The 11,242-nt window shown below is 43.7% G+C and overlaps 2 non-coding genes across 2 annotated transcripts; both read left to right on the top strand.

Annotated features, from left to right (window-relative positions):
• The first annotated feature begins 484 nt into the window (after positions 1-484).
• Positions 485-676, top strand: LOC142695718 (U2 spliceosomal RNA). Its single transcript, XR_012863772.1, has one exon. It is a non-coding gene; the product is annotated as a U2 spliceosomal RNA (small nuclear RNA).
• A 6,306-nt stretch (positions 677-6,982) lies between these two features.
• LOC142695720 (U2 spliceosomal RNA) lies at positions 6,983-7,178 on the top strand. The gene has a single exon (XR_012863773.1). It is a non-coding gene; the product is annotated as a U2 spliceosomal RNA (small nuclear RNA).
• The last annotated feature ends 4,064 nt before the right edge of the window (positions 7,179-11,242 follow it).

The raw sequence follows: 11,242 nt of genomic DNA, 5'->3' as shown, positions 1-11,242 counted from the left end.
GGATGTGAGTCATGTGTTTTGGTCGTGTAAGCATGCAAAGGATGTTTGGAAAAAGTTGAGTGGGTTGTGTGAAGAATTGACTGGTTTGAAGGTTTTGACGTATGAAATTGTCTTGTTTGGTTTGTGTAGTTTGGGTAGTGAAAAGGATAGAGTGTTGTGGATTTTTCTGACTTGTGTGAAAGAAGTATTGTGGAATACGAGGAATTTGAATGTGTATAAAAGAGAAGTATTTGAGATGGAGGATGTGGTTAGTATGGTATTGGCTAAATTGTATTTTTATTATAAATGGGATCTAGAAAGAGGTATGGATGCGGAAGGGATATGGCGAATGTTAAAATGGAGGTATTTAGTTTGAGGAATTTTGTTTGATTTATCTTGTATTTGATGGAAAAATAAAATAATGAACCAGAGTGATGAGATTTTTTGAAAAATAGAGAGGTGGTTTGAACAACTACAGTTCTCGGTTTTATTCAAAAAAACCTGAATGGTTTAATAAAAAAAAAAAAAAAAAAAAAAAAAAAAATCTGTTCTTATCAGTTTAATATCTGATACGTCCCCTATCTGGGGACCATATATTAAATGGATTTTTAGAACAGGGAGATGGAAATAGAGCTTGCTCTGTCCACTCCACGCATTGACCTGGTATTGCAGTATTTCCAGGACTGGTGCACCCTTCCCTTATGTGTTGACTAAAATCAGATTCCAAAAGTGCTATTTGTGTTTGCTATTGTTTTTGTCTTTCTGATGGGATCTCCCCTTTTAATCCCATTATTTCAACACCTGTTGGACAATGCATTTGTACAGTCATGTGTGATAATGAGCTAATTTATTAAATGCAATTAATTAATACATTGCCACCTCTTGTTGTGTGTGTGTCTTCTGTGTTTCTGTGTTTCCGGCATTTCACATTGGAACAGCTCATTCACCTTCCTTGTCTTCTCTCCGCCCTCCCTCCTAGGTAAGTTAAAGAGCTGCACCTGAGCCAGCCACTGATTGATGCAGCACCACAGTCAAATAGTGGAGTGGAGTGGAGTAGGGGAACAGCAAACAGCCATTAAAGCAGCCAGCCGCCTACCCGCCACAATGGACCTACCTGTGTACACTAGATGGATGTGATGGAATGTACTGTCGTCCCTACATTTCAAGAAGAAGTAAGAATTGCAGTTGCAACAAACCCTTGCTTGCCTACAAAGAGAGCAGCAATTTGGATTTGTTACTTTGTTACCTGGAAGAATAACAAACTGTGCAAGGATGGAGGTTGTAGGAGCAAGGAGAACAAGTTGTCTGTAAAGTTGGTGGATGCCTATTTTCCATTTTGCAGTCCCTTGTCTCCCTCTTGTGGCCTCCTGGAGGCAACTAGCTGTGCAAAAAAAAGACAGCCTGGCGGCCGGCTGTTGCAGTGTTGCCCTCTCAGGCAACACTGAGTGACTGACTGAGCCGCACCGTCTTATATAAAGTTCAGACGGAACTTTGCACGTGTCATAGTGGAGCCCTCAGGATTCCAGAGCCAGCTTTCTGACATCATAATGGGGCCTCAGAGATAAAAGCCTGGGCCCAGGCAGTGTTGGTCAGTGCTGCTCAGCAGGCAGCACTGGACTGGACTGGATTACAGCTGATACAAGGTGTGAAGGAACAAGGGGTGGCTGTGGGCATGCACTTGCTGCCGCTGCCAGTGTTTATCTGCATGGCAGGAGGGCATTTGGGCGTTGCCAGGAAGGCGTTTTTATGTAGATTCCTCCTCTTTCAGCACTGCATTGTGGTGCAAGCAAAAGAAGCAAATCCTGTCTGGCTTCCTCTCCGGCCTTTATTCACCTCCCGCTTAGTAGCTGTAAATGTGTGTGAGCCTGCAGGGCCCCATGGAATTGCCTAGGAGTAGGCTGAATCAATCGCTGCAAGGGGTGAACAGCAGTATTAGGCAGGCTCGGTCAACGGCCGGCCCATTCGGGTTATCGCTTCTCGGCCTTTTGGCTCAGATCAGGTTTATTGCCTGGTCTGGGCCGGGGGTTCGGTCTTTCGTGGAGTCCTATCCGACGTTTTTGGGAGCGATCATCGTGCCGTTGGGCATTCCATTTCAAGATGGCAGCTGTGCGTAACACTATCCGTTTCGTGGTGAATGAGCAGAGGAGAGACGAAGTTGATACTGGACATATCATTGAGAACATCCTTCTGGACCTGGCTGGAGTTAAGTTGGTAGAGGTATTCTGTATCCAAGCTTTCAGCAATATTGCTACATATGATGTATCCTTTTTTGAGGCCGCCTACTGTTTAAACGTTTTTCAGTTGCTAAAGGAAAAACACATGCATGAGGCATTAACATCCATTGAAGTGCAACCTCTTTTTTCTACAGTGGAGAAATGTATAACAATTCATATGTATAACCCATTTTTGGATAGAAGGCTGGTCAGGGCTTTTTTAGCTCATTACTGTACCCATGTTAGAGGTAGTGTGGAGCAGAAGAACCTATGGGGAGTCTTTAATGGTGATATCAAGTACTGGGTCAGGCTGAAACCTGACTCCAGCTGTATTGGAGGAGTGATGAATCCTCCTGCTAATTTTTCCATTGGTGGGAATAAGGGATATCTGTACTACCAAGATATGCCATGCTTTTGTAGATCATGTTTTTCCTACGGGCATACCAAAGATGCATGCAAAGGCAAAGTTTGCAGAAATTGCAAGGAAACAGGACATGAGGCTAGTGCATGTATTTCCCCATCCAGGTGTGATATTTGTGGTTTGCCTGGTCATACCTGTAGGAAATGTCCAAAGGTGTTTCCTTTCTTAGGACAAGAGAGAAGAACATGGGGCAGACAGGTGAGAACAACAAGTTCCCTTGCTGCCTCTTCTGAGGTAATTTCAGAGCCAGCTGGCAATGTTTCTGTGGCTGCTTCTCAGGACCCTGGGAAAGCTGGATTAGGAGAGGTTCTAACCTCACATACTGACAGCATGGAGTTGGGTGTGGTCCCTCCTGCAGAGCCAACTGTTGATGAGACACCTGGGGTTATACCTATGGAAGGTAAAGACACAGCGCCACCTAGTGGGTGTGCATACCCTGATAACGGTGCAAGTATGCAAATTTTGTCCTTTTCTAGCCCAGAGTCAAAAATGGACGATTCAGCAAAAGTGGAGTGGTCAATATCGGAGGAGGACGAGAAGGAGGCCAGGATGCCTAGTGCCACTAGTGCGGAAATCTTCCATAAAGTTGTCTCAAAAAGGGGGAAGTCTGGAAAGGCGGTGAAGAGACTTAAGATAGGCTTATTGGAAGATTCTGCTCATGCAAATCCTTTTTCTTTGCTGGATAGTGACTCCAGTTCTAGCCCTAAGTCATCTGAGGTGGCCTCAGAAGTACCCAGCTCTCCTGGGGAAGGTTTCCTCAGTGAAGTCAATGTGGCAAATTTGGAAAGAGCGATGTATTTCCCTGGGACGTGATATGTTCTGGTTTTTTCCATGGCTTTCCATTGCACTAACAATACTATGCCCGCATGTCTTTGAGATTAAAAATTGTCTCACAAAATGTACGGGTGTTCTCCTCTGCTCACAAGCGTGCTGCAGTCCTGGACTTTTTGGCCTCTAAGGGCAGTGACATTGTTTGCGTACAAGAATGTGGTTTGTCAAAAATGCCTAGGAAAGAAGAATGGAAGTTTGGGGAAGCAATTTGGTCTTTTTCTTCCACAAATAGGAATGATGGAATTGGTATTCTTTTTAAAAATAATGAGTTTGTCATCAAACAGACTCAAATTATACAGGAAGGAAGATGTGTCTGTGTGTTACTATCCTATAAGGGGTGGCAGTTTAGGCTTATCAATATCTATGGCCATGCTGTGAAAACTGATAGGTTGGCACTTTTTGATTCTTTAAAATTTTTTCTTCATGGTAAAGTTCCTGTAATTATTGTTGGTGACATTAACTGTATCCTGGAGAAGCAGGCCCGAGCTGGGTCCACAGAGTCTAATGTGGATGTCACTGGAGTTTTGTGGAATAAAATTTTGCAGGACTTTGCTTTGCAGGACGCTGTCACCAGGAAACCAGGTCCATTTACTTACCATGCCGATGACGGAAGAACAGATTCTCGTCTGGACTTTTTCTTTTTTTCTATTTCAGCAATGAAATGTGTAGATTATGCGCAGGAGAGAGTGTGGTTTTCAGATCACGAGTGTTTGTTGGGGGTTTTTGTTATAAATAATTTCTTTTATGGTAGAGGGGTATGGAAGATGAATGTTAGTTTTCTGAGTGATGAAAGGGTGAAAACTAGGTTTGGGAAAAAATATGGGTTTTGGGTTAGGAAGAAAAGTTCTTTCTCTAATGTGTGTGAATGGTGGGTATGGGTGAAAAAAAAGATTGGTGGTTTCTTTAGACAGATAGGGTATAGAAGAGCGAGAAGGAAAAGATTAGAATATTCACGCTTTAATATGCGGATGACGTTCCTTCAACAATGTAAAAATTTGGGTATGGATGTAAGACACGATTTGGAAAAAACAAAAAAAGATATTAAGGAGTGGTTCCGAGAGAAAGGGAAAGAAATAATATTTAGATCTAAGGTGGAGGTTAGAGATAATCACGAGAAGTGCACTAGATTTTTCTTTAAAAAAATGTGTGGTGGGAAAAGTGGAATGAATGTGTTATTGGATAAGGATGATAAAGAGGTGTTTGGTAAGGATGTGATTGATGTGGTGTCTGATTTTTATAAACAACTGTATGATTTGAAGAAGTGTGATCTGGGTGATGATGAGGAGTTTTTGGATATTGTGGGTAATTTTGTTCCTGAAAGTGAATATGAGTCTTTGCTTGGTGAGATTATGGATGGTGAAGTAAAGGATGTGGTGGGAAGTATGGCTAAAAATAAGTCTCCAGGGATCGATGGAATACCAGCTGAGTTCTATGGGAAATATTGGGATATAATTGGGAAGGATGTTATAGATGTTATGAGAGTGTTGTTTTCTGGGATGAATATGTGTGATGTGATGAAGAAGGGTATGGTAGTTTTGTTGCATAAAAAAGGAGATAAGAGACGGTTAGAAAACTGGCGACCAATTACTTTGCTTAATACGGATTATAAAATTTTTGCCAAGCTGATTGCGAATCGTATGAGGAATGTTATTGGGTGTGTGATTGATGAGGATCAGGTATGTGCGGTACCGAAAAGGAAATTGCATGAGAATGTGGCGTTGGTGCGGGACATGCTTGAGGATTGTAAGGGTCGGAATAAGAAGGTGATTGTGTGTGCGTTAGATTTTGAGAAAGCGTTTGATCGTGTGGCGCATGTGTTTTTGTTCAAAGTGTTAGAGAGAATGGGTTTTCCGGTTCAGTTTGTGAGTTTGTTGAAGAAATTATACGCGAATGCAAAGAGTTGTGTGCAGGTGAATGGGTTTTTTTCAGAATCATTTAGTATTATGTCTGGTGTGCGACAGGGTTGTCCGTTGTCTCCCATCCTTTTTATTTGTGCGATTGAACCATTGTTGCAAATGATTAGAAATGATAAGGTTGTGAAAGGTTTGGTGGTGCCCGGGTGTGATGGAAAGCGTGTGAAAGCTTTGGGATATATGGATGATATTTGTGTATTGTGTGATTCAGTGTATGATATGTCCAGAGTGAAGTTGATTGTAAATATGTTTTGTATTGCGTCTGCTTTTAAAATAAATTGGGGTAAGAGCAAATTTAAATTTTTCTTCAGTAATGAACGGGTGAGTGATCCTGATATGGAACAGGTGAATGGTGTGAAAATTTTGGGTATTGTGTTTGATGATGAGTTGAAAGGGAGAGAAAGTTGGGATGAGTTAGGTGGTAGGATTGTGAGAAAGTTGGAAATGTGGAGAATGAGGGATCTTTCTTTTTCGGGGAAGGTTTTAATTGTCAAAAGCATTATTCTACCTATGATTTTATATGTTGCTTTGGTTTTTCCTCCTGCTGTTGCTATGTTAAAAAAAGTGAATAGAGTTTTGTTCCTTTTTTTATGGGGGAGCGGGATTGAGAAGGCAAGGAGAGAAATTCTAATGAAAAGCAGACGTAATGGAGGCTTGGATTTCCCAAATTTGGAGATTTTCATTGGAATTAATTGTGTACGTTTTTTTGTTGAGCTTTTATTTAAAGAATCCAAGGCTTCTAGAATGTCGAAGTATTTAGCTGGAACGGTGATTCAGCGTTTAAGGTGGGAAAAACGGAATTTATGTAAACCAATTGCTTTTCAGTGCACAGGGTGGTATTTGTATGTAGAAAAATTTATCAAAAAATTCCAGCTAGAGGATGTAAGAATGGAGAGATTTCTGAGTGAAAAGAATGTTGTGAGAAGTATGTGTATGAATAATGTGATGTGTTCTGTAAATGGTTTGAATTCGAAGGAGTCTAAGTCTGTGTGGAAGAAGATTGTTACGTATGATGTGTCAAATAAGCAGAAAGATTTGTTATGGATGTCGGTACATGGAGTGTTGCCTGTAAGGAGTGTTCAGAAAAGAAGAGGTTTGGTTGCATCTGAAAGGTGTCCGAGAGAAGGTTGTGGGGATGATGAGGATGTGAGTCATGTGTTTTGGTCGTGTAAGCATGCAAAGGATGTTTGGAAAAAGTTGAGTGGGTTGTGTGAAGAATTGACTGGTTTGAAGGTTTTGACGTATGAAATTGTCTTGTTTGGTTTGTGTAGTTTGGGTAGTGAAAAGGATAGAGTGTTGTGGATTTTTCTGACTTGTGTGAAAGAAGTATTGTGGAATACGAGGAATTTGAATGTGTATAAAAGAGAAGTATTTGAGATGGAGGATGTGGTTAGTATGGTATTGGCTAAATTGTATTTTTATTATAAATGGGATCTAGAAAGAGGTATGGATGCGGAAGGGATATGGCGAATGTTGAAATGGAGGTATTTAGTTTGAGGAATTTGTTTGATTTATCTTGTATTTGATGGAAAAATAAAATAATGAACCAGAGTGATGAGATTTTTTGAAAAATAGAGAGGTGGTTTGAACAACTACAGTTCTCGGTTTTATTCAAAAAAACCTGAATGGTTTAATAAAAAAAAAAAAAAAAAAAAAAAAAAAAAAAAATCTGTTCTTATCAGTTTAATATCTGATACGTCCCCTATCTGGGGACCATATATTAAATGGATTTTTAGAACAGGGAGATGGAAATAGAGCTTGCTCTGTCCACTCCACGCATTGACCTGGTATTGCAGTATTTCCAGGACTGGTGCACCCTTCCCTTATGTGTTGACTAAAATCAGATTCCAAAAGTGCTATTTGTGTTTGCTATTGTTTTTGTCTTTCTGATGGGATCTCCCCTTTTAATCCCATTATTTCAACACCTGTTGGACAATGCATTTGTACAGTCATGTGTGATAATGAGCTAATTTATTAAATGCAATTAATTAATACATTGCCACCTCTTGTTGTGTGTGTGTCTTCTGTGTTTCTGTGTTTCCGGCATTTCACATTGGAACAGCTCATTCACCTTCCTTGTCTTCTCTCCGCCCTCCCTCCTAGGTAAGTTAAAGAGCTGCACCTGAGCCAGCCACTGATTGATGCAGCACCACAGTCAAATAGTGGAGTGGAGTGGAGTAGGGGAACAGCAAACAGCCATTAAAGCAGCCAGCCGCCTACCCGCCACAATGGACCTACCTGTGTACACTAGATGGATGTGATGGAATGTACTGTCGTCCCTACATTTCAAGAAGAAGTAAGAATTGCAGTTGCAACAAACCCTTGCTTGCCTACAAAGAGAGCAGCAATTTGGATTTGTTACTTTGTTACCTGGAAGAATAACAAACTGTGCAAGGATGGAGGTTGTAGGAGCAAGGAGAACAAGTTGTCTGTAAAGTTGGTGGATGCCTATTTTCCATTTTGCAGTCCCTTGTCTCCCTCTTGTGGCCTCCTGGAGGCAACTAGCTGTGCAAAAAAAAGACAGCCTGGCGGCCGGCTGTTGCAGTGTTGCCCTCTCAGGCAACACTGAGTGACTGACTGAGCCGCACCGTCTTATATAAAGTTCAGACGGAACTTTGCACGTGTCATAGTGGAGCCCTCAGGATTCCAGAGCCAGCTTTCTGACATCATAATGGGGCCTCAGAGATAAAAGCCTGGGCCCAGGCAGTGTTGGTCAGTGCTGCTCAGCAGGCAGCACTGGACTGGACTGGATTACAGCTGATACAAGGTGTGAAGGAACAAGGGGTGGCTGTGGGCATGCACTTGCTGCCGCTGCCAGTGTTTATCTGCATGGCAGGAGGGCATTTGGGCGTTGCCAGGAAGGCGTTTTTATGTAGATTCCTCCTCTTTCAGCACTGCATTGTGGTGCAAGCAAAAGAAGCAAATCCTGTCTGGCTTCCTCTCCGGCCTTTATTCACCTCCCGCTTAGTAGCTGTAAATGTGTGTGAGCCTGCAGGGCCCCATGGAATTGCCTAGGAGTAGGCTGAATCAATCGCTGCAAGGGGTGAACAGCAGTATTAGGCAGGCTCGGTCAACGGCCGGCCCATTCGGGTTATCGCTTCTCGGCCTTTTGGCTAAGACCAAGTGTATTTATACAGGAGGTTTTTAGTCAGAAGGTGCTCAGGTACCCTCTCTCTCGGCCTCGGGGGATCGTCCAGGTTCGCCTGGACTTCACCCCCGTGCTGCTATTTGGGAGAGAGGCTTAGTCCTGAGCAACGAGTTGCGATCCCCCCCCAGCCCTTTGGTACGTCTCAGGACCCCATAGGGCGCAGCTTTTTGCTGTGCGGTTCGGCCTGGCCACGGAAATGGCAGGCGAGCCTGATGCGGTGCCGGTGTATGCCCGGCTAAGGAACTCTGCCCGATTTATCGTGGCAGAGGGTGGAGGCGGTCCACGTGGCGTAAAGTTCTTGGTCCACAAGATCTTGGAAGAACTACTGGCGGTCCACAAGAATGAGATTTTGGCTATCCAGGACTACCCGAAACGAGGAATTTTCGATGTCACCTTTATGGGAGAAGGAATCCTCCGTGATGCCATGGACCGAGCTGAGAGGAGAAAAGGTGAACTCGTGGTAGCGGGAGTCCAGGTAGTAGAACATGCCTTCGAAATTACGAAACTCGTGGTGATTAAAATGTACTCCCCATATGTGAAGGATATGGAAGTGGCAGCATTCTTAGCTGCCTACTTCAAGAATGTCAAACTGTTGGGGAGAGTTATGAACGAGTGTGGAGTGTGGACCGTCAAGTGGAAGTTCTTAGTAACATTGATAAAGGACCCCTCCACCCAAGAAACGAGATTACCACCGGCTCGTTTTAAAATTGGAAATGTGAATGGCGACCTCTATTTTTCAGGGATGCCAAACTTCTGCAGGGCCTGCGGTACCTATGGACATACCAGTTTTAACTGCGATGTCACCTGTAGAAACTGTGGAAGCAAAGAGCACAATATGAGAGAGTGCACACAAGAGAAAAAATGTAATTTTTGCCAAAAAACTGGTCATCTGTACTATTCTTGTCCCCATAGGTACCGAGGCGAAGAAAATGAGCAACCCGAGGCGCCCCCACGTGCTCCACCAGCAGACCAGTCCCACCCCCTGGGAGAGGAGCATGCCGGGGCAGCGAAGGAGCAGCGAGGCACCTGGGCTTCAGTGGTGCGAAGTAATGGAGCCAAAGCGGGTGCCTCGCGGCCAGCAACCTCTGAGGAAAGGATGGAGCCCAATGCCAAAGAAAAAAGGCAATCTAAGAGGAAGGCGGAAAAGGAGCAGGCCACCGATGATACTGGGGCATCCCAGAGGGCTGGTTGTCCAGTGGGTGCCGGGCCTGCTCCTGTACCTGGGTCTCAGGAGTCTGACTCCGAGCAGGAGAACTGGGTAGCGGTGGGTCCCCGAAAAAAGGGAAAACAGGAGCGTGCTGGTAGGAGGGAATCAGGGGAGGAGCAGATGGACACAACCGTGAAAAAAAGTGAGGCTCCTCCTAGGACCACCTCCTCGCCTGACCTGGTGAGGAGGGTGGGCACTGTTCCCTCCCAGATACCGGACACCCCGCCATGTGCGCAACCTCCCCCTCTAAGACGGCGTCATCAGAGCCTGGGGGGAGAGGCGGGGCCCTTGGGGGACCCACCCGAAATGGACCTACGTGGTCACCCAGTTGAGACCCAGGTGACGCTAGGCGAGATTGGGCTCCCCTTGTATGAGATAAGAGTTGCTGGCACGGCCCTCAGTGAAGGTAGTTCCTCTCCCTTTTCGTCCCTCTTTGCAGGCGATTCGGACGAGGGTGGGGATATGAGCGCAAACGAGAGTTCTGGTAATGCTGGTGGAGGAAATGTCTGATTTTAAGTTCCACGAATATTTATTATTTTAAAATCAAGACGTTATTTTAATCTCCACAATGTCAGAAGTAAAGGGAATCTCCCTCAACGTGAGGGGCGCCAAGTCCAAAGTTAGAAGGGTTGCTCTCTTCAGCTTTTTAGCTGGCCTGGCAGCCTCTGTTTTTTTCCTGCAGGAGTGCGGCATTCCCCATACGATGAAGTACCATAAATACCAAGAGGATTGGAAGTATGGTCCATCAGTCTGGTCTGGATCTAACGAGTCCAGATCAGCAGGGGTCGCCATTCTTTTTAAGGGAAATGTTTTAATCGATTTTATCCAAGAGATTCTTCCAGGACGTATTTTATTGGTTAAGGCTTTTATTGACGGTGTGAAATGGCAGTTTTTAAATTTTTACGGCTCACCAGATAAAAATGAAAGAGCAGAAATGTTAGCGATTTTACCTCTTTTTATTAACACGACTGAGCCTTTTATCCTCGCAGGTGATTTTAATTGTATCCTGAGGGGGGAACGCCGGCTTACCAGCGCTACAAGCAGAAACTATGACAAGACCTCTGGACTGCTCAAAGATATGGTGGGTGATTTTAAATTAAAAGACGTTTATAAAGAGTGTAACAGGAGCAGTCCAGAGGAAGCCGGCGTTACCTGGAGCAACGCCACCTGTAGCTCCAGGATAGATTTTATATTTTGTAATGAGAATCTACTGCCTTTTAAATGTGAAGTTTTAACCAATATTTTTTCCGATCACAAGCTTTTATCATTTTATGTAAAGCGTGATTTTAATAACATTATTAGTAAAAAGTCCTGGAAGTTAAATGTTTCCCTTTTAGATGATCCACAGGTTTTTACAGATTTTATTGAATTTTACAAAGAGAGTAGGCGGGTGAGAGACACACGGGCTCCCATCACCGCATGGTGGGAGAAAATGAAAAGGAAAATAAAAGAATTTTTTATTAAAAAAAGCGTGGCGAAAGCTAGAGAGAAGCAAGCTTTTTTTAAAATTCTCAACACCCGCCTACAGAC

Source organism: Rhinoderma darwinii (assembly GCF_050947455.1).
Source record: "Rhinoderma darwinii isolate aRhiDar2 chromosome 5 unlocalized genomic scaffold, aRhiDar2.hap1 SUPER_5_unloc_48, whole genome shotgun sequence".
In the NCBI taxonomy this organism is placed as follows: Eukaryota; Metazoa; Chordata; class Amphibia; order Anura; family Rhinodermatidae; genus Rhinoderma; species Rhinoderma darwinii.
This window is presented reverse-complemented; position numbering and strand designations above follow the sequence as displayed.